This window comes from Aulonocara stuartgranti (assembly GCF_965226115.1).
Source record: "Aulonocara stuartgranti genome assembly, chromosome: 6".
Lineage (NCBI taxonomy): Eukaryota > Metazoa > Chordata > Actinopteri > Cichliformes > Cichlidae > Aulonocara > Aulonocara stuartgranti.
The window spans coordinates 19,305,151-19,332,590 of record NC_138944.1 but is presented as its reverse complement, the minus strand read 5'-3'; the positions used below and the strand labels follow the sequence as shown (position 1 = coordinate 19,332,590).

At 38.7% G+C, this 27,440-nt stretch overlaps 2 long non-coding RNA genes across 2 annotated transcripts; both read right to left on the bottom strand.

Moving 5' to 3' along the window:
• Positions 1-426: 426 nt before the first annotated feature.
• LOC309707935 lies at positions 427-3,275 on the bottom strand. Its single transcript, XR_014277125.1, has 4 exons — positions 2,533-3,275; positions 2,007-2,159; positions 1,549-1,636; positions 427-955 (listed from the first exon to the last, which is right to left on the bottom strand). It is a non-coding gene; the product is annotated as an uncharacterized lncRNA (long non-coding RNA).
• Positions 3,276-6,202: 2,927 nt separating this feature from the next.
• On the bottom strand, positions 6,203-6,810 carry LOC309709108. The gene is made up of 2 exons (XR_014277424.1): positions 6,449-6,810; positions 6,203-6,371 (listed from the first exon to the last, which is right to left on the bottom strand). It is a non-coding gene; the product is annotated as an uncharacterized lncRNA (long non-coding RNA).
• Positions 6,811-27,440: the final 20,630 nt, after the last annotated feature.

The following is a 27,440-nucleotide window of genomic DNA, read 5'->3' as shown; positions in this document are numbered from 1 at the left end:
AATACAAAACATTCTATTTAAGGCCTCTGACGTCAAGATTCAGTTAAACAACAATTATAACTAAACAATTTGAGGAAATGTTAGTTTCCATTAACATTAAATTAGGTTACTGAATTGGCAAACACCTTCCTATTAACATTACCCATTTTACCCCAATAACTAAAGAAATTAGCACTTGCAGGTCAAAAACTTTATTCAAGAGACGCAAAAATAACATTGATACAGTGACTGTCAAAAATTACAGCACTGATCATACTGTGACATCTTGGTTCAAAACAGCATACTTAGAAATATTCAACGTTCTTTACTTCAACTGAATGAAACTGAAAATACCATTTCACACGACCCATATGGGATATTTAGACTGTATAACTGTTCACGCTACATCTCTTCACTAGTAAAAGAAAGAAAAAATACAAGCAGAAATTGAAAAATGCTGCCAAACAGACAAACAGAGAACTTGTACAGAGCAAAAGGAAAAACAAACAACAACAACAAAAACAGCTTGTCCTCATGGCAGTTGCAGAGTATATAAAAATGAACCCTGCGATCTGCTCCTGGAATTGAGCTTCAAAAATGCAGCAGAACAAGTGTGAGATTTAAATGTCCTCTCACCTAGAGCTGATCACCTTGCATGCATAACAGTGAGCTTTCCTTGCAGGAGCAGTTTTGTCTTAGTTGTGAGCTTTTCTTGAGAGCTGAGTTGCATCCAACTCCATTACCACCCATTGAATCACCTCAAAAGTGTAGCAGAGCTGTGATGGGTAACTCATATTGAAGGAATAAAAAAGGTCCAAACAGCATGGCTACTGCAAAGGTCACGTTATCCAGATCTTGAAGAACTACTATACCCTCGATGATGATGCCAACATCAGAAAAGTCATTGCCTGGCGCATCTCTGGAGACAGATGTTCATTGTGGTTTTCTCAATCTGTGCAGTGGCCTCAGTCAAGTCCTGGTTAAACACAAAACATTTTTTTAAGATTCCCTTTTAAACTCATCTCTTTTGAATCTACCAGTTCTAATGTTAGAGTAATTTAAACCATAGTAAATAGCTATAGCCAAAGAGTTGCCTGCCATGCTGCCATTCATGGTCTAACAGAGTTTCTAAGAGAGAGTGAAAAACATAATAATTTCAAATGCTTTACATTAGTTTTTGTTAGAAAGACACCGGCCCATCAGAAATCCAGGTTATGTCACTCAGAAGATGTTAGAATTTAGACTTTCAGCCCCACAATTTGGTTAGCTGTTGGTCAGTTGGTCTTTTTTTTTTTTTTTTTTCAAACAAAAGCTAATGTAAATATTGGGGGGATTTTTCTTTGTTCACTAGAATGACAAATTTAAAATTTTTTCACACTGATGTGACCCCTAATACAGGGGTAGGGATGGGGCCTCAAGGGCCGGCGGCCGAGTTCACTACTAGGCCTCATGTGAACTTCAAATTATTAAAGAGGACTACTGGTCCTAACCAGTCCAATGAGGATCAAGTGGATAACTAAATGCATTTTTAAATGTTGCAAAGCCACAATCTACTCATAAAACACTCACCATGAACTCCTGCACCAAGATGTTGCAATTGTCTTTCACACAGATGCGGAGCACTTTGATGAGACTCCCTTTGAGCATTAATGTCATCCTAAAGTATTATAACAAAGAAAACAGAGATTTGTGAACTTTTCAGTAGCACAGAAGAAAATGATCCCAGACAAAAACTTGACTTTTTAAACCAGTCAACATGCAACACCAGCATCTAGAAAGCAATATCAAAAATTCCTGTTTGACATCAACTTTATGGATATATAGTTTCCAGAACATATATTTTTAAAAAAAGATAATTTTTTCTCAGTGGGCCAGTAAATGCATGACAAAAAAGAATGGCATCCTTTCAGTGGAATCAGTACTCACAGGTAATAGTTGACTGTTTCAATGGATGCAGCATAAAAATCTTTTACTGACCTAATGCAATACATATACACTTTGTAGTTAAAGAATTTTAAAGTTCTTACTGTCATCATGGCAGCTACATCCTTTAGCTTTGTGCACTGTTCCCCCGATCACTTTGCAAACACTTTCAGCAGACTGTCAGAGAGAAACTCAGCTCCGTCAGAAACCTTGACTGTAAAGGCATGGTTGGGATGCACTGGAATGCTGCATTTTATCTGAAATAACATTTTGAAATTTTGAAATAACAGCAGGCACTGTGCTTGGTTAATCAGTAATGTTTTGTTGAATAAAAACTGTGTTTCCAGATCTTATGGGATTAAAAAAATCCAAAGATGTTTGTTTCTGATTTGCAACCCAAGAACCCACAAGTTACAACCTCATTTTAGTTCAAGTGTGCATTAATGTGAGTCCAGTAATCACCTTTCTGACAATACATACAGGTATAAGTTAAACCTATGGCAGATTTTGGATTTCTCAGTTGTTTTAATAGGGTGGTCTATTTGTGTATGCATGCACCTAATAACTATAAAAAATCTATTATAATTAAGTTACAGAAACCTTAAGCGAAAATAGAATATACTTTCTTACCATAACACCTTGAACCCACAATCCATCAGCTGACTCCTGGTGAAATGCAGAATAGATGTGGTCTCTCAATGTGCAGCAAAAAAAACAAAAAGAAAAGGACAGCAGGTGAGGGCAGGAGGGGTAGGGATGTAAGCTAGCATAATGCCGCTAATGATATTAGCTAAAGCTGTTCAATGTCCAAAATCTCACTAACACCACGGTGCAGTAAATACACAATGTAACTGAAGAGTCAGTTGGCAAATCTATTCACACAGAAAACCAAATTATGTTATGAGTGCCTCATAATTAGGTTTAATGTGATATTACGGCTCTTGTGCCAAAGACAAATTCAAATGAAAAAGCGCCAATTCTTTGACAACAGATAAAACAGCAAATAAGCTAATGGCTCTTTTTTAGCATGTTACATGGCGACACTCTAGACGTTTAACTACATTTGGCTGAAATATGGTAAATATTAATTCAAAAAATCAAGACATACCAAAAACGTAGAGTTGGCTGCTCGACTTGACTGAGATGGATGCCTTTCTTGAACCACGATCCAAAGCCCGCGAGATGAAATCACGCGTGGTTTCACGAGATTTAACGTTGCTATCTTATTGACTTACTTCACCTGAACATGATATGAACAATTTAATACACCCTTTCTGCATATCATGTAGTTTTTACACTATATAGTTACATTTATCTTTAAAACATGAGGTAATTGTGTTAAATACATGCAAGATGCTTACATAAATCCAAGAGATGGCCAGTCCCTTTTTTTCAGTGTAGATGCGTCTGCATGTTCGATTTGGCAAAGATTTTATCCCAGATGCACTTACGGCTGTGTGTCTGCCTGTAGCTGAAGTTTAGCCTTAACTAGAGGAGGCAAAGATGACACTGTTGGTATCGGTACTGTTGAAATCAGTATCTTATCTTATAATAATTTTTTTTTAGTATGGATTAATATTATGAGTTATTTCTGACAAACATATAATATACTGTATATCCTTGGTTGTACTTAATGTAATGTGGATCTGTTTCATGTCCTATCATGAAAAAAAACTGACAGAGTTGATATTCAAAGAATGTGTTAGATGAGGTTCATTCCTGAAAAAATAGGCCATCCAAAGAATAAATGTCAGCTCTGGTTTGTTCCTTGGCTTAGAAGTTTGACGCTTCTCTAAAGCTTTGTTTGAAGCTCTTATGAGAAATTTCATTATACTCAAGACAAGGCCTTGTTTTTGAGTCTTTGAGTCATCTTATTATAGTTAATATCTTTGAGTTTTGGTTCATAGTGGTTCTAATATTTGAACATTAGATTTTTGTGTTTGAATATTAGATTCCTGTTTTGATTTCTTTGGTTGTCTCACTTAGGATACTGCTGAGTCTTTGGTTTCTGTGTTTGTTTTATTTATTCTAGTCATGAGTTTTAGGTTGGTGTTACCATGTGTTTGGGGAATACAGCAGTTGAAGTAATCTCCCCATTGTTTCTGTTCGTGCCTTCCTTTGCCTTTGTCTTAGTATTTATCATAGGCGAGTTTGGACCCACTAGGAGACCTTGGCTCACCCTACCTCACCCAAAACCTTTGTTAATAATGACTCACACCCTTTTTCACACCTTGACTCATGTGATGAGGCACATGATCAATAGTGGGTCAAACGACCCTCTTAAGGGACAACTCCCACTAGGGCTTAAATACCTGGGACTTAGAACTACAGATAAGAGGTGAAAAGTCTTCAGGAAACTTAAAGAAGTCCAGCTGCTTTTCTTTAGATAACCTCTCCTTAGATAACCATCACCTGGATGACTGAGAACCCACGCAGACATAACTAAGCAGTGTGCTGTCCTGTTTTCGAATGCGGATCCCTTATTTGCTCTCATAATAATTATTATAAGATTATATTTTTTATTATTTTCTAGTTGAGTGAGGAGGATGGAGAGAGAGAGGACAAAGAGATTGCACAAGAACAGGAAGAATAAGGGAGCAGAAAGTGAAGTTAACTGGAAAAACAAAAGTCATTTTTCACAAAGTAGTTTTCATGTATTTCATGGAAGCCTTACCTACTTTCCAGTAGCACACTTAAAAAAATACCAGCGGACATTCTAAACAGAGCATATTGATATGAATGGTAACATTTTCCAGGATTCATACAACTCTAAACATGGCTCAAGAGGATGGCTGCCACTACATTGATGTGACGCTCTATACTCCACTTGTAAATCGGGGTAAATGCTGTTCTGTGCTGAGTTTGCATAATGAAAGGAGGGTGTCACGGTCCCCATGCCTCACCGGCTGATTTCGGGTTAGGCAACATGTGTTTGTTTTTGTTCTCTCTCTCTCCCTCTTTCCCTGGCCACAGCGGTGCTCACTGTGGGATCCGCCCCTGGCCCACGCACCTGTGCTCATCATCACACCTGGCGCTGGTTACTACAATCAGAAGGGCTTTTTAAGATGGCAGACCTACACTACTCGTTGCTGGAACGTTGAGTCACCCGCGTTAGTGCTTCAGCAATCTGCCTAAGTCTGTGAGTTTCCTTGTGATCTAGTGCTAATTGGATTTTCTGTGTGTGTGCGTAGATTCCCCCCGGACCCGTCCCTGTACCCCCGAGTGAGCGAGAGGAGCGACTGGAGGAAAGGAGTGGGATTGTTGGCTGAAAGAGCAGAGTGTGGTTTTGGACCCTTCCCCTTCCCCCCTGGAGCCCCGGACCCCTTCCCCGAGAACCTTGTGTATATATATATTCACCCAGTGACACCACTGTAAATAAACGCACTATCAGTTTCTGCAAAGGTCTCCTGGTCTGCGCCTGAGTCCGTTTACAAAACTGTGTCAGAGGGTTTGTATAAATTTAAAAACTTTAATATAAAACAACTCTATTACCCGTTTGCTTGTGTACAGGTCTATGGAGTGGCAGGGTGATTTTGCAGTGTCTGATGATTTGGTGGACTGCCTCTAAGTGATTATCAGACTGAAATAATGTGCATGTGTCTCATCTCATCTGTTTTGCTACAAATAGTTCTTTAACTTCTTAAATGACTGAACCTTTGCCTCAGGTTTGATAACTAAAGGCTCCACCCTAAAACCAGTGTATAATATTGAAATCTCAGATTATTCACTCTGAATTGTTCTTAGACACTGCAATAGACTATCCACTAACTCAGGTTTGCAAATGTCAAAAGGGTAAAGTCATGCATCCAATGCTTTGTAGTTAATATTAATGGAACAATATTAATTACAAGGCACTGCATGCATGGCATTATGATTGGGAGCTAAGCCCCCCTTAAAGTTTGAACCTAGAATCATCTCTGGTATTTATGTATGTGTCTTTATTTTCATTTTTTTATTTTATTTAAAAGTTTTAGTTTTCCTTTGCATCCTGTGCCTTTGTGTGTTTTCCAGTGAATGTTTTCCTTGCTCATACTTATTTCTCGAATTGATCTTTACATTGGACCACTGGACTGTTTACAATGGGCCTACAGATTCTGAATTCTGCTTTTGGGTCCTCCAACCTAGTTCACACCCTGGCACAGCTGTTATTTGAAAAACTAGGCAGATCACATAAAAACAGTATTGACAGATAAAAACAACATTAAATTTGAAAATTTAAGAATAGTTAACTCTTTGCCAGAATGTTGGTTTAGATTTCCAAATGGACTAAATGTCACGGAAAAGAGGGACCCAGGCGCGGTTCTTGCTCACAGAAACACAGTGCGTTTATTTACAGTGAAACAGACAAGTCCAACAATCCATTCAAAAGTGCAATTTTCCAATCGTGCTCGTCCCTTGCTCCCAGTACGTTCCGTGTAGTAACTCCCTTCGTGTGTGTGCTCCCCAACTCGCTTCTCCGCTCGCCCCTCCTGGAGGAAGAAGGAAAATCCAGCGTTAGCCACACGCTAGCCGAATAACACACTCACACTGCTCGCACAGACTGTACCAGTTCGGAGTAATAATCCCACGTCGACTGTCGCCGTGAGTCCAGGTTAAATACCCCTTTCTAGCCTGGAGGAATGATTACCAACCACTGGTCAGGTAATCAGCTGCAGGTGGGCCGGCAACAGCGAAGGGGGACTCCCAATGACGACAGTCGCCCGGACACGCCTCTCCCACGGCGCGCACTTCCGTAAACAACCCCGAGGGCCAGGGAGGGAGAAGCAAACACATATACAGAAAACATAAACACAAGCAGGGTCGTCCGGAAAGGGCCGTCCGACCGTGACACTAAAACGGTCATGCAAATGATTAAAGACTAGATAAGAAAAGAGAGTTACAAACAAATGAACAACAAAAACGGTACCAATGCTATTGACTGGTTTTAGAAATAAAGCCAGGTCATGTATGGATATGCTCAGTCCAGAGGGGTACAGTATAAAGTGAGTTCAGCAAAGTCAGGAATACTCAGGATGTATGTCATTTGACAATTCTTGTAAACAGAATCAATCTGAGCTCCGTCTTTATAAGTCAGAAACTAAAAATAAAATTATAAAAATATGACAGGAAAATGAAACGCTGGCATTGAGAAGTAGATGATGTGTTTAGTGCTGCAGAAAAAATGTTTATCTTGTGAATTCATGATCATTGCTCGTAGAGCAGAAAAAAAATGATCTCAACTTAATTATGTCTATTTTAGTGTTCATGCGATCTCTGTACTGCTGTTTATTCTTAATGTGACAGCTGCACCTTTGAGCTCTGAAACTTCAACTTAATACATTTAAACACTACAAGATATTTGATGCATTCTGTTCCGACACCCTCCCATCTAATAAATTAAACTTGGAAATAACTTTAGGTTGTGTCTACATCCAGATTTTATTGATTGATATCAATACTCTCAGTAATAAACAGTGTACAGTTGTAAAGGATCAATTTGCCAGTCTATTGTCTAGTAGCTTTAGTTCCAATTGTGTTTAAAAAAACATTAACGGAAACTTTACAACACAGCTTCATTAAATGGTAAGCAGGATGGATGTATAAAACATACATCTTCACCAGAGAATCAATTAAACTGCCTCACTGATGTCCTGAAATAGAATAGAATAGGATGAACCCAGAATCTCTGTTTCTTCCTTTTCTTCTTTAGACACATCAGGAAAGGCTCATCATTACTTGATGGCCTTAAGTTTGAATTCTGTTTTTATATTCATTTTTTTACTTGAACTCAGACAATTAAAATCTTATTAATTCAATAAAACAGAGTTCTCTTTTATTTCAAACATGGGAGTCAGGAGTAAGAGAAAGGAAATGCTTACTAATTCTTATTCCTATTTAACCCAGGATTTATATCTGTTCTTGATTATATGGCTTAATATGCATATACGCTACCTTTAAAAATATATACCTATACCTATCTAATGCAGTCCTTTTTATATAAATATATGCATATATAAATTGTTCTAAAACAATTAATTATTAACTACACCAATACAAAAATAAAGCTTGTTTTATTACATACAACTATCCAGATTTATTGTACAGTACAACCATCATATCATCCTACAGGGTACAACCCAAATGTCCCCTGAGCGTCAAAATCTAGAGTTTAAATATTTAACAGCCTGTCTCATCCAAATACTGCTTTATAAGTGTTTCCTTATATCATTTTTTAAAAACTTTAAGTTACACAGTCAGCATTTTCCCAGCTTTCTTTTCTGGCTTCAGCTAGACTAAACTTTATTAATATAATAGGTCTTTTCCGGTCTTACTTGCCAAAACATTTAAAGCTCAGAATACTCTTAGTACTAATTTACTGATTTTCCTCTTACATACACTCATATTATTGCTTTATTTGCTGCTGATTTGCTGCTTTCAGCCTGTATTGTGTGTTTAACCTCTTCATATTTTTCCCACAGTACACTTTTATTTCTCTTTGTAAAATCAGCCGTTCTGCTGCCAGTGCACTTATCAATAATTGTGATTAGTCAGATGCCAGCGCCATTCCTTTAATGTGAATGTTGAGAGACCTTCGTGAGACCCTCGGGGAACTTAGTGAGTTGATAATCAGCTTAGTGTGACCGCTTATCTTGAGTGCCGATGTTAGGGTAAGTGAATCCAGATAACGGAAAGCTTCCCTGGGTATGCTGAACTCTGTTTGTAGTGCAGGGCCCAGGTTACGTGTGCAGCACAAGTTACCATGATGATTTAACCAGGTAAAAAGAGAACCACCTTTGCAATAAAGAAAACTTAAGATTGCTCCCTAATCAGTTAAACTTGCTTCTTGGTACACCCCTGTGGTGGAAGGGTTAATAGGAGCTGGGCTTCAGTCAAATAAAACTGGAAAACAAACATGTTTATTGGTCTGTGAAATGAAATCTCATAAAACTATTAAAGCATAATTTGACAAAACTACCTTGACATTATAAAATTATTTGTAATTACAGGCTATTGCAAATGTGAAAGAATGGCAACACTATACAACAATGTTTTTCTAGTGAATCCATTTTGATATTATTATTATTTTTCATTTCTGACCACATCCTTCCAAAAATCTCTTGTTTAGTTTTTACACTGACCAAAGTGATCCTAACCCTAACATCTTAACCTTAACACCCAACAATAGCCAAGGCTTGCAAAACTGTGCATTATTACATGTTTATTACAGCACTGATTAACAGGATATGAAAGCTACTGATAACAGAAAAGTAATGAATAGAAATACAAGCTTGTTCCCATTTGTAGTAGCACTGAAGCTATCTGTCATGGTCTGTCTATCTAGAGTATCGAGACAAGTAACTCAGGCAAACTTAAAAAGATCAGCGAGTTTTGTATGTACATGAACAATCCGGATGTATTTGCTCATTGTTTCTAGCTTTTATATAAAATGTGATCCCTTTATCCCTGAACTCAAACATGTGCTGATAGCAGCAATGGTGACCTGATGTGAATAAGGGAGTAGCTGAAAGCAGCTTTATTATCTTTTAATATTGCACAGGTTTAATTTTTTTATTTTTTTGTTATGTTTTATGCCACAGTTGAGGGTCCTTTCACACATCCGTTTGAAGGCTTTTCAATGCCATAATTTTCTGTGTTGAAATTTCAAGGCTACAGAGCCACTAGCCTGAATATCCACTTATGTTCTGAAATACTCTGGATACAGTTACGAAAATCATCGCAGTTCTTTCCTGTATGTTTGAGGTCCTAATGAGAAACCTTGAGAACTCCAAATGTCTTTATTTTCTTTTACAACTGTTTTGGATTCTGTGATTATTGCTCAATGATTATTGCTAGACAGCGATTAGTGCACTAATGTCTTTTCTTTGTGGCTACTCTCAGCTGAGACTATTTGTGTGCTCGCTGTCTTTTCCTGCAACCACTGCTATATCTTTTTTTGTCAGAAATATCATGACCTTGGTTAACTTTATAAAATGTTTGCAGTAGAAAAGAAGATATAAAAAAAGGAATTGTGTTATTCCATTGAGCCTGTGCAGCATCACATAGAAGTAAAGATTTTGTCATCACTAGCAATCAAGCTGGTGAAAACATTTTTTTTTTTTGCTGGCTTAACTGCATTTAAATTCTCTGGAGAAATGCCATTTTAGACTGCAAGGCTGAAACACTACATATTGCTCTGAGTTTTCCATCTTTGGGTGTGGATCAATATAGCTTATAATAGATCTGTTTGTGTATGTTTCATACCGCAGCACGTTCTCATCTCACTTCCAGCACAAATAGCTTTAACACGAACTCAGGTATTGTTTACTGGGAGAAAACAATGATTAGAAATATCTATAATTTATCTATAATCTATAATTTCTTAATATGCTTAGCAAATAGCCAAGTTGGCAATTCATTTCATGTCTTTAATCTTGTATTGAGTGGAAATTGCGGGTAAAAAAAATTGCAGTTAATTTTAAACACCCTTATATTGAAAGTCCTCCAATTGACTCCTTAAAGTTTTAACATGTCCTGCCAATACGAAAACAGGTAGGCAGGGTACTTTCCTTTTTAAAAGTGGGTGAGGAAACTCACTGCACCATAACCAGAGAGAACTTGTTATGCTGGCAGAAAAGAACAAAAGAACAAAATGTTCAAGGTTCAAGGTTCTTTATTTGTCACATGCATAGTTATACAAGTATAACACACAGTGAAATGTAGCCTGACACGCTCCTCGACATGTGCAAAAAAATTGGTAGTATATACATTGGGTGAATGTGCAGTAGTAGCAGCAAGCAGGTGAACTCTGTACATTAATATGAATAGACATCTGACTATTTTACAGGATAGTCCTGCCTCATCCCATGCTGTAAAGCATGGGCCGAGAAACAGTTTCGTTCTCTAACCATAACAAAGATCCCCAGAGGACACGATTAAAAAAATGGGTGACAACAAAAGAAGTGGAAAGGATAAATGTTAGATCAAAGGACACTGAATGCATGCATTATGGAAAACGCCCTTGGGGAGTTTTAAGAAACCTTACATACTCATGTAATCATGTTACACACAGGAAAGACTATGCATGCATTGACGCACACACACACACACACACAGACACACACATGGAAAGACATGCATTCCCTAGGTCCTTCTTCTAACCATAACATCTAAAACTAGATGCTTCGCCAAAATTCTGAATCAAACTAAGTGTTTTCACTCCTGAAGTGTCAGACGTAAATTTGTCCTCTCATAGCTAAAAATATGATACACACACATACACAACAGTCAGCAGCATCTCATGAGCCGTAATTGCCAGAGCATATTGACCTTGTTGAGTGCGCCTGTGTGTATGCATGCATTTAGAGCTCAATACAGGTTTTTAGGCAGGGTTAGACACCAGCCTGCAGGTCCCTGAAAAATTCGCATTTAGCTGCGTAAGCATCTTTTTATTTCTACCACATTAAAATTATATGCGATGATGGATAGACCTTTTAATAGATGGAGCCCTTAGGCTCTTCCACTGTGTGTGTGCGTGTCTGTGTATGTGAGAACTTAAGTGTGCGTGCTAGCCTGATTGCTGGTATGGGGGGTGGGAGACTGAGATGGTGCTAAGAGGGGGGTCAATGTGAAAGTGGGCCTCATGTAATTTAAGTGCGAAGCAGAAGCCTAATGAATGATGAACTTCAGAAAGAGAGAGAAAAATCTGAAATATGTAGTACTGACCTAAAATGAAAAGAGCTTAGAAAACACCCTCTTGCTCTTGCTGCATCCTTTGCAAGCTGTATACTAATGACTAGTTTTTGAACGGTAAAGTATGTGCAGGTATAAACTGACACTTTTTACACTGTGCCCCTATTATACACAGCAGGCACAGCTACCTACTCTCACACACACTGTTTTCCAAAACCCACATGCCTTTGGATGTAGAGTGCTGAGAGGAGAAATGCCAGCGGCAAGAGTTGTCCTATCTAATAACACCCTAAAATTGAGAGAAAGGGGAGTGAAGCAAAAAGAGGAGAAGAAAAAAGTGCAAAGTGCTGAATATGTATTTTAAACAGAATGTGGTTAGTTGGGGAATGATAAACGCAACATGCATGGACATCACTGGACACACATGCCTGTACACAAATATGCACAGGCAGACATGCTGATACACCCAGAGATTCACATGCACACCCATACAATATCAGGCTAAAGGAATTGATGCCTGTTTTGATCTGGGCTGCTAGCAGTCTTTGTTCAAAGCTCTGGGATATTCAAAGACAGAAAATAGGCTGATCTCTCAGCCTGAGCAAACACACACATTCAAATATACCACACTTATACACAATTACAAGAACACACACTACAACATTTGCATGCGCACAGTGTGAGATCCACATACCTCCATGTTCAAATCCTATAACGCAGAAAAACACATGGTTCAAAGCACCCATAATAGGCTTCTATTTAATGTGTTTACAAAGTAGAGAAAAAGTAAAAATATTCAGCGAACAATTCACTTATAGCAAAAACAAGTCACGTCGAACTGCTTCACTAGATGAGTAACATGCATGGAGGCTATTTTTCTGTATGGAAGATGCTGATGAATATTCTAACAATCACAACAAGAAGAACCGCGGATTGCTTGGCTCTGTGTTCTGTGTCAACACAGTTTGCAATCTGTGTTATCCTTCATCTATTTCTCATCTTGCATCCAAGGAGCTAATTAGTGAGTAATGGTAGCGATTCTTCTCGGTTATTATGTACAGAGTTCTGACTTATACCAAGTCTGCACTTCTTTCCTACTTGGAAATTTCTCACATTAGGTGGACCCAGTGAACCACAGTATTTGGGACAATGACTGATTTTGTTTATGTGCTTCAAATGGGTGAATCGATACATTCACAGGCATGGTGATGCGGCGTGCTTAATCTTAAGTCAATTGGTGGAAATAATTCACCAACTGAAAATAGATTTTTAACTTATCGTCCACTTAGAATTTGTCCAAACTGAAAGTGTTTTTTTTTCTTCACAAAAAGATAGAGGATTAAATTATTTGATACATTTCAGCATACTTCTAAGCAAACACTAAAGGCAGTCAGCATGAAAACAACTATAAAACACACAGTCTTAATGTGTAAACTCTGCAGTCCCAAGAGAGCCATTTATAACATGTTTTTTTGCTGATTATTGCTAGATTTTGCATTAGATGTCCTCAGTGTGTCACCAGGAAGGACAATATTTCCTGTTTGTCTGTCCAACACTTACATTACATTGCGAAAGGAAAGTTGGTACTTTCAATCTTTCAAAATGATGCATTTGAATGATTTTAGAGACCGACTTACAATGAGCAATTCTTAATTTTATGGCATTATGCCTCAGAAACGAAACATTGGAAAAATTAATGTATGGAGCTGTACTTTGGTTTCCGATAAAACTTTCTAAAAATGCATTCAGTCAACTCTGATTTCTTTTTTAATTTAACACATTTTTATTTATTTTTAAACATCACGTCTGCCTCTTCTCTGTGAAACTGAACTTTTTACTTCACATTTACTTCCCAGGGGGGCTGTTTGGAGCGGAAATAAAAATATTTGATTTCGGACATGGTTGGACAGCATGTAATAAGCTAGTTCTGTGATATTATGAAATATGCAAAATATTATCATTATATTACGCCAGAAGTTGGCATGGTCCGTACCCCCTAAGTGGGAAGAGTGAAAACCGTTAGCACTCGCTGTCATGCATTCAAATTAAAATAAAACACTGACAGAATGGCTAGATTGCTATGAAACCTTACCAGTATGATGTATAAGATACCTACAGACAAAAGAGAAAGCGGCTATTTTAACTAACCACATGGTTTTCAGAACAGAGTAAAATATTGAACAAACGGAAGATTTCCCTGGTGTGAGTGTTCAACTGTACAACAATTGCTGCAGACCACTGACTGTTTAGTGTTAAAGATAATTCATATGTCTTGCTTTTCCTCCTGATGTTGCAGCTCTACTGTTGAGAAAGGAGGTGGTGAGGCCAAATGCGATTTTTTTTTTTGGGGGGGGGGGGTCAGTGTGCACCCTCTAAAAAGACCAGTTGACAGCTATTCTACTGAGGCTTCAGTTCTCGACTGCCTCAAGCTCTAAGAAGTTTGACAAAGAATATTGTGTGTTGATAAATCCGAGCTTTAAGCTGTAAAGTTGTCCTTGAGAGATCTGTAATTAGGTAATATTGTCATGGTGTTTTAGGCTCTCTTTTGCTTTGTATTTTTGGGTATGCTTTTATTTTGGTTCTGTATTTGGTGTTTTTGGTGTTCAGCTCTCTGTTATTTCTCATTGTCTAAGTTTTTGAGATGAGATTTATGTTTAAGTTCCATAGACTTGCGTTTATGGTGTCATTTTGTCCTTGTGCTTGTGAATTTATTGTCATCTGTACCTTTAGTTATAGCTTGCTTTAGCTGACAATAGGTTTATTATATCCCTTTTTTTAATCCTTTTCTATTCATCCAGTCTTGTTTCACTGTCTGTCTCTCTGTCTTTCTGTGTCAATCCGTCATTGTTTCTGTGTTATTGTTGTTCTGTGTGTCTTGTGGTCAGTTTAATTTCCCCTCAAGTCATTTCACACTTATATATATGATTCATCCATCAATCCAGCCATCTTTTATCTTTTTCATCCATCTTTTTGCTACTTTTTGATAAAAGTCTGTTATTTGCTTTCCTGAGCGTTGAGTGTGATATGTACTTGAAAAATGATAGTGTTCACCCTGGGCAAACTGACAGTTTTAAACTGGAAATTCTTACTATTCCTTATCCTTGGGAGCAGCAAAAAGGTGCGGCAACTGATAAGCTGATAAAAGCAAAGCCAGATATGACAATGCAAAGCTGAGCCTGACACTCTGATAGGAGGCTCATCAAAACAGGTCAGTTTGCGTGCTGCTCTGTAAACACATTTTATTTAGGCGATAACATGGTCTTGCTTTCAACATCATTAAGCTAAATATCAGCCCCCGCTCGTCCTACGGTTCTGAGATCACCAATCTTTCTTTTCACATCAATCAAATACATTTTTCATTCTTGCTTTTTTTAGTTTTGTTTTCATCTTTGTCATGGAAAAGCAGATTTTGCATCTACTGACCTTTTGTGAGGAAAGACATTAAATGTGGGCTGCTGTTTATGTTGCAGATGTAGACAATCAGGAAGGGTGTGTTATATAGTTTCTGGCACAATAAAATATGAACTTGCTGTCATGCTTCAAAACCATTCATACGTTTTTTATTTGTTAGCAAATGTTAGCATTCATATTCAGCTTTAAAATCTGGTGCATAACTGCTCTTCCAGTCTACGCTATACTGGAATCTAACTATGTATTTTTTAAAACATGCATTTAATATTTAAACAAGGAGGAGGTATCTTTGTATGAAGTGCAACTGAGACAGTTAAAGAGAGTAGAGAGCACAGAGTCAGCTTAAACTTTGTTTCCATAGTCTCTAGCTTCCCCCTTTTAAAGCACTGTGCTGTCCAAAGCACTGCTTGTAGCAAAAAACAAACCCTGTTTTGGCTCTATTATCAGCAGCCCATTATTTATAAGCCACTGTCTTTTTTTATTCTTCTGGCTTTCTTGCTGCTGTTAAATATTTTCCCATAATTTTCCTTAAATAAGTAACTGTGAGAGCAATAATCTGCATTTTGGCCAGTAGGTATAAATTAAAAATAGTTATTAGTTAAAATATTGCACACACTTAGTTGTGTTACTTCAGCAGGTCCTGCAGTCTCATATGCACAAAACTAGCACTGTAGTTGTTAAATATCACCTCAGATGGAACCTTAGAAGCGAAGCAAAGGACTGGCAGCATAGAGCTACATTTAAAATAGATTTTCTGTATTTTGTCTTAGGTTTAGGGATCTTTAGAGTCTTTTCTGTCATGCAAGATCACTAACTGATCTGTCGCAGGGCTCTGGGATTCACCTGAAGGAAGAAATGTGCAAGTGCATCGGAAAAGATGGGTTATAGCAAATTATGATTTAATTAACTTTGCATGTTTACTGCAATCTGTGTGCATTTAATTAAAATTAAATTATTCACAGCATTATGTCTTAAAGCCATCCCACTTTTAGGTCTTAAAACTTTTCGCACAGCATGCTATGGTTTCATTTTTTCACCAGCTATGTTTTACTTGAAAATCTTTGGGTGATGTCTGAGCCTATTACTAAATAATGACCAAGGTTTATGGTGAAACAGATGATTAGATGATAGAATTGCTGTTTATATATCCCACATACCATGCTGGCTGTAATGTATATCATTCACTTTGCACAAACATCCCATGGTAAATGGGACATTTAACATTTAAAAGGTATACTGGGCCTGCTGCCTTGAGTCTTTTCCAATATTTCATTGGCTCATCATCTGGCAACACCAATTTACTTTGTGTGCACAGCGCCTGCAGGAACACTTAAATTATGTTTGTATTTCAATTTATAAGGAGGAAGCATAGAATCGGCGTAGTACAGAGTAAATGTATGAATGTACAAGTGTGGTATGCATAGATGTGTGCGGAGTGTGGTCTTGTTGGTGTGTGTCTGTGACAGGGGAAACTAAGATGAGAGGCAAAGGTGAAGCATGTTTTTTTTATGGCTGAGGATCTCTGTCTTTTGGGGAATTCCCTCAGCAGTACCCCCGCTAAAGCCCTGAGGCCACATTATTCACACGCATGCACACGCATGCGCGCACTCCCAACCACATCTTTAACAAATCCTCATGTAGACACTTGGATGCATAAATCTAAACATACAGAATGCAACCCAGGCACCAAAACTAAATCTTTTTTGCTACGGTTGGTGCAATACAGTTTGTGCTCAGTTGGTGCTCATAAAAGGACATAAAAAAGGATCAAAACCAAAACTTAAACTGTTCTTCACAACTGATGTACCTAAAGGGTTCAAAATGCTATTTCAAGCTGTTTTACTTAACTTGGACTTTCTGCGATGAATGAAATGTTTCCCAAGTATGTCTGCTCACATGCAATCTTTCTTTTTTTCTTTGGTAATACTGCATTTGTCTATAAACAATAAGGGCCATAAGTTTTTGGACAGCGACATATTTCAACAAATGTTCCATAAAAACAAATGCATTGGATCCATAGTATAGTGGACTACATATTTGACTAACATCAGAGATCCCTAGTTTGAGATTCTGTCATTCTTTTATGTTGTGCCAGGATGAGTATCTGGTGTAAGAATGTTTCTAATCAAATATGTGGAGCTGGTAAACAACCAATATGTCATTGACGTGCAGACGCGCAGATTTGGTATCTCTTCACTGTAACTCTCAATATGAAGTAAAGAGACATTTATGCTAAAGAAGGAGGTCAATGTAAGCATAAAAAAAAAAAAGTAAACATATTGGATAATAAGCAATGTGGTACATTCTTAACAAAAAGGAATGCATTCACTAACAGCCACACCAAAAGACCTGAAAGACCACAGAAGATAGCTAAAGTGTATGATAAGATAATTACCATTGTTAAGAGATCCCCTTTCAAAATCAAAGTTAAGAACACTTAACTTAGTTAGAATATGTAGTGGGATCAGTTAAAGGATAAGCTTAAGATTGATATGAACACTCAATCTTACAAAGTGAAAACCACAAATGATACCAGGAACAGAAAGGCCTGATTAGACTATGCTTGAAAACATCTAAAAGAAATCCTACTCAGTCCTGGAAAATATCCTATGGACAGATGAAACCAAGATAAACTTGTACAAGAATGATGAGAAGAGAAAAGTATGGAGAAGGATGGAAACAGCTAATGATCTGTAGCATCTCACATAAATATATGGTGGAGGCAGTGTTATGGCATTGGCATATAATAGCTCCCAGTGGATGATGTGTCTGCTGATAGAAGTAGCAGGATGAATTCTGAAGTGTACATGGCTATACTCTCTGCTCAGAGTCAGGGAATGCTGCAAAAGTAACTGGACTGCACTTTAGATTGTTATTGGATAGCAAGTGGACTTCAGGTGGTCATTGACTGTAAAGGACCATTCAATCCTTATATTTAAAATTATGTTAATTTGTCCATTTACTTATGAGCCTTTAAACGCAATATACTATAAAAATGACTCCATGTCAAAACAGTTAATCTAATACTTCTTGTCAAACCCCTTGAATTAAAGCTGAAAATCTTCACTTCAGGGTGTTGATTGTTTGCTGATTTGAAATCCACTGTAGTGATATACATACCACATTACAAAATTACGGAAAGAAAGACCTGTTGTTTCGAAGACATCTAACTGCACTACTACATAAACTCAGTTTCTGTCATGCAAGTTTTGCATTCCTTTCCAGCTTTATGATAGCATCTGAAAATATTGGCCCATTCTTCCATTAAAATTGCAAGTTTAGCACTCTGTTATATGCTTTTGCTTTTTTTTTTTTTTTTTAAACACTATGTCTGTGTGTAAAGGGCGATAGCAGCTTTCTTACTCTCAAATGACCAAAAGTTCGATTCCTGCTCAAGTAGACCCTTTACTGCACAACATTCCCTGCTGTTTTTCTCCGCATGCCCTACATGTTGCAACAAAAGGCTGCAGTCACACACGGTTTTGGCGAGAGATCAACTGTGGGACTGACTCTGGTGCTTAACAATTGAGGTTATGACATTGATGCACTCCACTGATGGAAAGCAACAGGAGAAAAGACACAGAATAAGACATAATGAGCTGATTGATTATCCTGTAGATTGGAATGAATGGGAGGACCAGAGGTAGGTACTTATTGTGTGTGTGTGTGTGTGTGTATGTGTGTGTGTGTGGGTGTGTCTGGAGAACAGGAGCGGGTGCTGGATAGATAAATGACATGATATGTGACACTTTAAAATATACAATTTTGACCCCTAACTCCCTAGGCCCATCTCTGTCTGACAGAGTGACGCACAGTCATTCACACAGACACACACACCCACACACACAATGCATGCACACAAGGCATGCATTGTAAATCAGGTTTGATCTGTCAGAGGAGCGTGTCTTAGCTGTCAGTTGGCAGTGTTTTGAGTGTCAGGAGATGAGCAAATGTATGTGTCTTTGTGCATGCTGGTTGTGTGTTAAGGTTGTGTGTGGCTTGCGTGCATGTTTGACTCCAGTTGCTTAACAGGCATCAATCACTACTGTGTCTCACTAAGCTCCATCAGTGAGATCCTAGCTGATGTCATTTACAGACTCATTGTCTCGTGTGGGATGTGCAGCGGTGGTGCTTTCTCGCTGTGTACTGTATGTGTCCAATTAGCAGTTTTTATACATATAAATTAAAATATCTCAAGATGTGGGTGAATTTTGTGCTAATAAAGTTGCCTTAATTGTTCTATAGTTATCTCGAAAGTTAGTAGCTTTCAGTGTTACACATATACACTAGAGAGCAGTCCATCAAGCTCCTCAAACTTGATGATGATTCAGCATCCAGTGAATGTGACTTGTCAGCAAATAGACAGAAGGTTGAATGACTGGTGTTTTTTGACAAGCTGCTTCAACATAGGAGAAACAGTAGAGTAACAGTGAACTTCAGTTTTCCCTTCTGGCTGGTCTGCTGGTCAATAATTGCATTGAAAAGTAAAAACTGACAGGCTATCACCATCATAAACATTTAAAAGGGATTATACAGTCAGATAAACGTAAATGCCAATATTCACACACAGTTATAAATGCAGCACTTAATGGTAAATAGATTTTTTTTTTTATATTTAATTGAAAAAGACTAACACATGGGTTATGAGTCAGACTGGCTCATGTTCAGGGGTGGCCTAAACTCATCCAAATTTGTACCTTCCCCAGTTAAAAATTGAGAGGAAAAAGAAATGCTAAAGTTATAAAAAAAAAATTGCAATTACTAATGCTCTTTATAACTCCTGGTGCCTATAGCCTCAAAGTAACACTTCTTTCTGTCCATTATGTTCAAAAGACACACAGAGCTTTGAAGAGAGGCAGACCCCCGCATTGCAAAGAATGACCTCCGATGGCTAGCATTATGCGCACAGTCTCATTGCTTTTAAGTAACCACACACTCGAACACATAACCTGCTCCTACTTGTATGTTAAATGAAAATGGTAAGTTTATTATTAGTACAGTTTTTATGCATAAGGTTCTCTCAGAAAAAAACTGTAATCTCAAAAAGAGGAGGAGAAACCAGCGTCAGGCCTCAAACTGGCTCTCAATGTGAGGCACAGGTGACAAGAAAAAAACATGTGCTGCCTGTAAATATTGGCTACTTATTCAGATTTAATTGTGTCGGTTGTCATATCTCGTTTTCACTCTCTGTTACCTTTTCTCTTACTCAAGCTTGTTTCAGTCTTAATTTGTTATGATGTCTGTTGTTAAATGTGTACTGAAAGTGTACTGTACACATTTAACAACAGACACTGGATACTGGACCAATAAATAAACCTAATAATTTTGTTTTACCTGATTTCTCCCCATAATTTTCATTCTCTTTCAATGTCAGTGCGCAATATGCAATATAAACTATTCTTTTCATCTGGATATTATCAATAATTTGTCATGACACAAAGCACAAAATTGCTTTAGGCTTCAGTCACACAGGTGTAGAGACCTGTCAGCGACCATCTGTCACAACAGAAAAACATGTATTGGTTGTGGTTGTGAGAGTACTGAAGGTTGCTGGCAGTACCTGTCACTTAGCTAACTGCTCAAACCCCAGTCATACAGGCCTAGTAAGCAGTCAGTGACACCCTGGTAACCACTGGTTGCTAGGGTGTATACTGCAAAAGGTTGGTGAGTGGTTGCTAGAGGTTTCTAGCAGTTGCTCATGTAGATTTGGTTGCAGACGGTTATGCTGTGAAAAAACACCTTGCGATTGCTTTGGTAGCTAGAAAGTTGCCATTCAAACTTCTCACAACGCAGTAGTGAAACTGAAAAGTGCGATGTATGAAGAACGGTCACTGTCAAAGTTGCCCTTTTTGAAATGTATTGATTGCAGTGGCAAGAGGGAACTTTTACTCTGAAGGCAAATGTCCTCTGTTTCTGTTGTGCTTTTTGAAGTGTTACTACAGTTTGGAGAGTAATGTTTGCAGATGAGTTGGCATCTCAAATGCAAACTGTGGGCAACTGTGGCACTCTGTTAGTTTTTGGTGCAGCATATTCTTTGCCACCAATATCACCTGGCAGCAGACAGGAACCTCCAGCAATCACTTACCAACTAGTTAGGGAATACACATTTTTCCCTAGTGACCCGAAGTTGCTAGGGGGTTGCTGAGCAGTTTCTAGACCTGTGTGACTGAGGCCTCAGTTGAGATTTGTATGTAACTTGTTTTATTAAGTGCAGGCTACTGAACAGTCTCCTGTGAGGATTGTTTGTTTATTTATTTATTTGTTTATTTATTTATCCATGTGGCACTAAAACCTAGATTGTTCTTTTTGGGGGGTTGGGGTGGTTCTAGTGCACTCTGTCATTATTTTGTGTGTTTTGCAGAAAGAATACTAAGACTCACTTGATTATATCACAGATTTTCTCTTATACATAAATAAACTTTCTTCCAATTTTCGCACACTTCAGACTGCATTTGACCCACCCATTTACAGTAGTGCTTGTGGCTATCATTGGTCACTTTAGCCTTTACTGGCTAATCAAATATTAACGTCTCACCAATTACCCAGCCTTGCTCGACTTAGCAAAGCTTCTTGGTTGGGATTATTTATTATTGCTGCCACTGTTGCTTCTCTCCCTTTGGGCAAATTACTTGGAACCGCTATTAAGTGCTGGCTGTAGACTGTTTGCTGGGGTGGTAGGCGGTATTCGTTTTCCTGCACTGCATGCCCCAGACACTTGACCCTTGTCAGTCACATAATACAGCTAGTAAATCATTAGGTGTACTCTTTCGAGTTCCCTTTTCTGGTTTCTCTTTTGTTCCAATCACCACTCATGCTGACTGCCCACTTCCTTTTCTGTTTATTCCAAGCAAGTTTCTTTCTACTGCTGAAAAAATACAATGAGTCATCCTCCTATATAATTATAGGAAATACATCTGATTTTTGAATTCTAATGTAAGCCTGCACACCATAAAGATGCATAGATGAATAGTTACAACACCCGAGTCAATTTTATTTCAGCCTTTAGCTTGCTGCCTCTTTAAATGTTCCTCGCTTCATCTTTTCTCTTCTCTTCGCTTGTGTTCTTCTAGCTTTTCTCTCTGTTAGCTCCACTTCCTTTTGTCCTTAAACCACCTATTTCCTTGTTTCCTCTCCACTGCCTCACATATTAATTTGAACTTACTCATCCTATCAGTCTGTGAATCTGTCAGTATTTTCTCTTTGTGTTAAACATTAATATCCCTTTTCCTTTTGGTCTTTTCATTTTTCATTTCTTGATCTCTTTTTCAGACACGAGAGCAAAAGCACAAGGTTTTGCTATCATTAAGTTTAGCCTGATAAAGAAGCATTCAGCACAGGTGCTTTCACACATGCACCCACACGTGTGCTTTTGATTTATGCCATCAATTATATCAATCACATATTAAACAGCAAGCGCTATCTTAGTGCTTAATTACCAATTAACAATGAACGATTAACTGACAATTTACAGCACAAAGCCCACAGATTGAAAGTGTGGGCAGAGGCAGTGAGCATAACACAAGGACACATGGAAATTAGAAAGGATTTATGCCTGTTGATCTCGGCATGTGTTTCTACAGTAGTTTCATTTGCTTGCGTGTGCATTTCTTATTTGTGTGCTCTACATTTGTGCATGTGTGCTTGACTGACTGTGAGCTTAATCAGTTGTATTCGGCGTGTAGCAGCAGTGTTACTCCCCACCTTCATGGAGATTTATCATTCCACCATTGTGAACGCTGTCACGTTTTATCTAAGCACGCCTGCTCCATTAATGGAGATGGGAGGGAGGACAGCTTTTCATGTCATTAAGAAAACATGATACGGCAGTGATTTAAGACTACATTGGAATTGTGTTTAAAGCATTTAAAAGCCAGCAATACAGAGCTACTACATAATAAAAAGATTGTATTACATCTTGTCTTTTAAAGGGAGGAGAAAACTGACAGCCCCCAGCTGGTTTAACAAACCAAAGGTAGCATTCTTAACATTCAGAGCTTCAGCTTAATTAACAAGCTTCAAGAATTTTGTCCTCTCCATAAAAACTCCATTCCTACTTTTTTGCTTATATGTGAAACGTTCATCTGACAACAAAGCATCATATCGTATAGTTGCCAGTGGGATATTCCACCGCTGCATGTTCAGGATATGTCTCTGGCAATATATGCCTGGGAAATGTTCAAAATGCAGCAGTTATGCAGCAAAACAAGAACAAAATGGGCGTAAGTGCCCCTCTGTGACGGTGGAATTTGTAAGAAGTAGTGTGTGTGTGTGTGTGTGTGTGTGTGTGTGTGTGTGTGCGGTATGGTAAACTTCACATCACTACAGTGGAGTTAGATTATTGGAATCACACACTAATTGGGTTGCCGTGTTAAAAGCACTTTGATGCTGGATGTGAGTTTATTTTGTGACTGGATGGAGCAGTGTAGCATTGTAATATTTCTGTGTGGCGCATATATTTACATATTCCTTCATGGATTTAGGATTGAGTTGAAATTGAGCCCAGGAGTTTCTGCCTCTGGTGAATTTAATTTGTTAGGACACTTTTTTTTTCTGGTGTAGAAGACTGAATTATCTTGTGTATATGTCTGCCCACTGGCACATGCACCCTTGGAGACATTCCTCAAAGCAACGGCTCATTTTCGGTCTTTAAATATGCTGAAAGTCAGACGACTGCACGCGACGCACACATATACACACGCACACACAGATACCTCTATCTATCTACAAACACGGCAGGTATGAGAATGGGTGTAGTGAGGAGCATCTTCCCCTCTCACTCTGCAGGAGATAACACCTCTCCTTTGGAGCATCTCAAGGACTCTAAAAACAGCGAGAAAGGGAGAGAAAGATTGTAACTCTCCTCCTAAAATGAGTCTGTTCTAGAACTTTCTGGCAATTGCACACTGAACTGTTTAGTTTATGCTCTTTTTTGGTCATTTTGAAATGCACTTGGATACACAGAAGGGTTTAGATAAGGTTCAAAGCAACGAGCAGCTGCGGTAACGACACACATTTGTTGTGTCATGCAGCGGCTTAAGACTTAACTTTAAATTCCATGCAGTAGCCCAGCTTGTGCAACACTGGTTCAGCATCAGCATCATACTCCTAATAAGGAACTCAGTGTTAATATAATGCACCCACACTGAGTTTTCTCCAAGGGGACACATTTTAATGACCTGGTTTTCTTTCAGTTAGCAGTGGCCATACCTGCAATACAGCATATGTTACTTATTATTATGACTGGAAACAGCATGGGGGTATACAAGTGAGAAGACAGGATACTCAGTGATGGGCCAGTAGCAGCCCATATGTGGATTGAGAGGCTGAGGATTTAACCACTTGACTATCTTGGCACACCACCAAAGGTCTGGTTTTTATGGAAGGGATTGACCCTTCTCTTTTCCTCTCATGCAGCCTGCTCCTATCTCTCTCTCCCGCTGCCTTCATTGTCATCTTTCTCTCCAAGGTACTTTGCACAGACCGCTAAACTGTTAGAGCATGCAGAGCGTTCTCAATAGCAGAGACAAAGAGGAATCATCCATTTGAAGTTACAGAGAATTCTCCTGTGAGATCACCTTCACTTACTGTCCGAGTTCACAGATGGCTCGAAAGTGACATGTTACTAATATGTGTGTTATAATTGTTTCCTGCAGGGAATGTAGACATCAAAATGACTTTAATTACACATGCAAGCATTCTTTACTGGAACCTAATTTTATTAATTAAGTTAAAAGAAAGTTTTTTAAAAAGCCTTATCTTAACAAATGCATAAATAGCACCCCACATCAAATTCAGTGGTAATATCTCACTTCTGAGTATACAGCTTGTTTTTGATGACATCCAGTACTTTAACTTTAAAAGTGTTGTTTCATTAACTACCGGTTATAGATTTATATTTCAGCAGATAAAAACATAGACATAGTGCCTGTCTTAATGAACTCAAACCTCATAGTAGCCACACCCCAAGACAAAAAGAAACAAAATTTTAAATTATTTACGTGTTGTGTCAAGCTACATAATCTCAGGGAGATTAAAACCAAAATTGGGTTCAAAGCCTGCCTTCATATATCAGGTCGATTGAATTGATTTGTCCTCCTCTGTGACATGACTTTCAATTTTGTGAAATTTGCTTATTGACTGCAGATCTATAAGGATAAGACTTTCAAATTTTATGTGAATCAAATTTCCCTCTTCCATATTTCTGCCTTTGAAGTATTGCCATCAGTCATCTGATACTTTTCTGATTGCCTGCTCCTCACTCAGTCTCTGGCACTCACTCATACATGCATACTCAGTCAATACTCACACACTCCTATAGCACCTATCTGCATAAACACTCAGCAAAGACTCAATGAAAAGGAAATGATAAAATGAAACAAAAAGGTTTGAACACATGCACATGCTCATGCATGCCCACACACACTCATACACAGACACACATAACCCTGCATGGATTTAATTGCTTCTGTGTTTGTAATTACGGCTCTGCAGGAAGTAGAACAGAGCACCTGGGTGCCCTGCAGTGGAATACACTCTGAATGAACTCTCTGTGTTAAAACCTTTCTAATCTTGGAAATAAAGGTTGAACTACTCTTGCGCCTGGACAGTTTAAATCTAATTCAAATACAAGCTGATTGCATTTCAGATATTTATGCTTTCCAGAGTGGCCTATTTTCACATAACACACTAACCATTACTTATTATTGCTTTTGGGTAATACTGTATGCGTGATAATTTTGTATGCATATTTGCTTTTTCAAGCAGATTTATTCAAGAGCAGTTGGATTTTCTCTGCTGGTGTGTTTCAAGAAGAAAAACAGGTATTTCTTTTGTGTCCTACTTTTACTCATCTGGGGTGCCTGTATAGGAAAGCCCAAAACGGATGAGTTGATTTCTATGTATGTTTAGTGCTTTTCTAATGAGCTCAAAGTAAAGAAATATCTATTTTAGATAAAGTAAGATGTAACAAAAAAGACTTATTGAGTGAGAGCAAATGAAAGACAATGATTATATTAGCTTATACCTACATAATGTTTAAGACAAAATGTACTATTGGTTTTTGTTATACATCTACAGCCAGGTGAAAACAGGGCTCTGTGCAGTCAAAAACGGTCATGTGGTGTAGTAGGACTCAGGCGCAGAGCAGAGTTCAGGGGGGAACAACGTTTATTTACACAGTCACCAGGTGCAGCTATATATACAGTGAGGGGATAGCGGGGGTGCTGGGTCCGAAAGGGAAGTCCGGGAAAGGAATCACATACACGCTAGCTCCTCTTCTTTACAACGGTTCAAACAACAGGTTGTGCACAGGAGAAAATAAGGTTACACAGAGATCACAGCAAGTTCACAAAGCTTAAGGATACCAGGCTGAGGTTCACTGACGTGTCTAGCACAATCATCCAGCGGTGAGACTGTCTGCGTCCCGGCCTTAAGAGTCCAACCCATAATTAGAGCCTGACGAGATGCAGGTGTGTGTGCCAAGGGCGGGAGCCTGTAGTGAGCTCCGCCCTGGCGGGGCGGAGAGAGGAGAATGTACACAAAACACATGTGGCCTTGTGGAGCTGGCCGGGCAGACACGGGGACCATGACAGAAACATGCTTACTGTTTCTAAGATCATGGCTCAAGAGTTGGGAGTTCGCCTTGTAATCGGAAGGTTGCCGGTTCGAGCCCCGGCTTAGACAGTCTCGGCCGTTGTGTCCTTGGGCAAGACACTTCACCCGTTGCCTACTGGTGGAGAGGGCCCGGTCAGAGGGCCCAGTCAGAGGGCCCGGTGGTGCCAGTGTCCGGCAGCCCCGCCTCTGTCAGTGTGCCCCAGGGCAGCTGTGGCTACAATGTAGCTTGCCATCACCAGTGTGTGAATGGGTGGATGACTGAATGTGTAAAGCGCTTTGGGGTCCTTAGGGACTAGTAAAAAGCGCTATACAAATACAGGCCATTTTAGCCAGGTGCTGCTAATCAGATGTACTTGATTAACTGGATCTTCAAATGTGACTATTTCCAGCAAATTTACCCCCATGGTCAGATTGAACAATGCTGCGAGAAGGACATCAATTCAACGGTTAAAGTTCATGACAGTGAAAACAGACTAAACAAGCATGGAGAAAGCCTCTTCTTGCTAAAAAGAAAATTGTAACATGGGTTAGCAAAAAGACTTCTAGAACAATGCCCTGTGGACAAACAAAACCAAAGTGCAAATGTCTGGTGACAATTAAACACAGCATGTCAGCACAAACATCTCATACCAAGTATCAAGCAGAGTGCTGAAGGACGATGATTAGGGCTTGTTTTTAACCACAGGACCTAGGCAACTTATAGTCATTGAGACTACAAAATACAAACTCTTGTGAGTTCACTTCCTCTTACTGTGTAGCCATCCATCCAAAAGCTAGAGCTTGGCCAGAACTGGGCCGTGCAACATGACAATGAGACCAAGCGACAATGAGACCAAGCACAGCAC